Raw genomic sequence first — 2,702 nt, 5'->3', positions numbered from 1 at the left:
TTATATGGTAAAGGTAATGCAGCGTCCGTTTTATATCTTTGGTAAAAAAAAAGGAGTGATTGGCCCCTAGACGATAGAGATTTGTGGAAAAATTAGAGTGAGAAGGTTCGTTATTTTTTCTGCATGCTTGTCTGGAAAAGTTACTTACGTACTGATTTATTGTTATTTTTTCTCTGAATATACAAACCAAAGTTTCTGTATATTGAGCTTGTTTTGTAACTTTAATGAAGTAAAAGTTGTATCTTAATGAAATTATTTCAGGCTGCAAATATGGACAAATATTAATTGTTAAATAAAAATTCGTTGAAACAGTGAAATTATTCACTCCCTAAACACGTATTTAGCGATTTAGGTGGCTTTATAAGTACAATATCCTTTAATTTAGTTCACCCAATACTGTGAAATAGTCATAGTTAATATTCAGACATTTTAAAAGTGGTTTTAAACAAACTATTTTTTATAGCCGCCATTTTCTTTCACGACATTTCCTAATTTTAAGTGCTACCATATTTAATGATGATCCTCTGTGACTCGTTTGAAAGAGTCAATAAATGCTTCAAAGAACAGAACATGTTTACCTGTCATCACCTAATTAAACACAACTTACATGTGTTTTGAAGTGGGCTTGAACTCTCTATGTAGAGATTGTACGGACGTCCGTATCAAAGAATTTTTGGATTTCTTTCTCTTTGAAAACTGGCGAATAGCCAAAACCAAGATTTGTTGTTTTCGTTCCTTACTGGCAAAATAAATAGAACAAGAATTTCCAATAGTCGTAAAAGTAAGATTTTAAAGTTAACTGAAGAAAAGGTATAAAGATACAATCTAAGGTTCTATAAAAACACCAATCTTTTAAGCTGAGGTTCTATAGAAATACCAAACTTTTAAACTAAGATACTATATAAATATCAAACTTGTAATCTAAGATTCTTTTGAAACACCAAACTTTTAATATAAGATTTTATACAAATACCAAACTTTTAATCTAAGATTCTATGCAAATACCAAACTTGTAATTTAAGATTCTACACAAATATCAAACTAGAAATATGAGATTCTACACAAATATCAAGCATGTAATCTAAGATTCTATACAAATATCAAGCATGTAATCTAAGATTTTATACAAATACAAACTTGTAATGGACGCAGTGGAGATTTTATTCTCCATGTAGAGTTGAGACAGCTTATCTGCTACGTGATCATTAAACAAATAGTAATAGATCAATTTCCATCCGTGTCTTCTCTGGTTCCTTTTTTCAACGTGCAGAAGCCACCTTTACATAGGGTTTATATTTAACCATAATTGTTTGCTTACACTTGTAGGGATAACATATACTCCTAAAAGAAGATTAATACATAGTCCTTATATAGATAGGGGCGATGTACAATCCGTCCCCAAGTGGCATAGTGGTGTGTCTGCGGACTTACACTGCTTGAATCCGGGTTTCGGTACCAGTGGTGGGCAGAGCACAGAAGCCCCTTGTGTAACTTTGTGTTTAATTATAAACAAACAAAATGTGCAATCCTTATATAGGGATAACATACAGTCCTTATATGCAGAGGTAATACATACATATAATATTTAAAGATATGAGTAATATATAGACCTTTTAAGTATGTACTATATAGTATATACATACTCCTACGACGGAAGGAATATATACTGTGCTTTAAGGTTTGCTGTACACATACGAGTAACATTATCTCGGTAAGAATACGGCTATATATACACATGATAAGCATTAACTAGAGATAAAGAACTTTCTAAATATTTACTCTTAAGAACTAGTTTAATTCAGGTTTTAGTTTCATTTATTATTAAAAAGAACTAATAGTTAGTGTCTTGCAGAATGTGTAACTGTATTTTCAAACGCCAATAACACATTGAAATTAGTATAGATACAGTGTATTTATGAGTGTATAGTGTATTGAAATACAAACTATTCATAAGACCTTCGGAGTATTTGTTGGTGTTTATAAGTGGGAAAACATCATAGCTATGTAGCAAACATTTGTACCTCCCAACCCGAAGTTGCCTCAAAAACAACTGCCCTGATTATTTGTAATTTAACGGTGCTGTAAACAGGAACAGCAGGATTCCATCAATTTCCTGTTTGCTTCAAGCGAAAAGAGAACACATGCATTACCTCCCCCCCAACAAAATAATTAACTAATTCACAAACAGTAAAAGGTTTCTTCTTTACAAATGAAAATCGATATATAAAACGCAACGGTGATTCAGGGGTAAGTGTGAAGGTTTATAACGCAATAAAACAGGTTTCGATACCCGTGGCGAGAACAGTATAATATATATATAAAGAAAAATATATATGTATCAGTATAGTTTTCTTACTGTAAAACAAACAAGACACGTGAAACTGTCTTTTACACACTGTGTAAATGACTAATAGCTCACTCAGACAAATAAATTGACTAAATTTGTAATTTCACTTAAAGTTTCAAATGAAACGGAATATTTCATTACATTCAGTTTCTTTAGCTAGTTACTAACAATTACGGTAAATTATATGATATACACTCTCTTAGATAATATACATCTAATCTGTTACATAACATACACATAACCTCTTAGATAACATATATATAGTTCCTTACATAAATGTATATATAGTCCCTTAAATAACGTACTTGTAGTCCCTTATATAAAGTGCATCTAGTCCATTACATAGTGTGCATGT

Source organism: Tachypleus tridentatus, chromosome 6 (genome assembly GCF_004210375.1).
Source record: "Tachypleus tridentatus isolate NWPU-2018 chromosome 6, ASM421037v1, whole genome shotgun sequence".
Classification (NCBI taxonomy): Eukaryota; Metazoa; Arthropoda; class Merostomata; order Xiphosura; family Limulidae; genus Tachypleus; species Tachypleus tridentatus.
The sequence above is the reverse complement of the archived record's forward strand: the minus strand, read 5'-3'. Positions refer to the sequence as shown.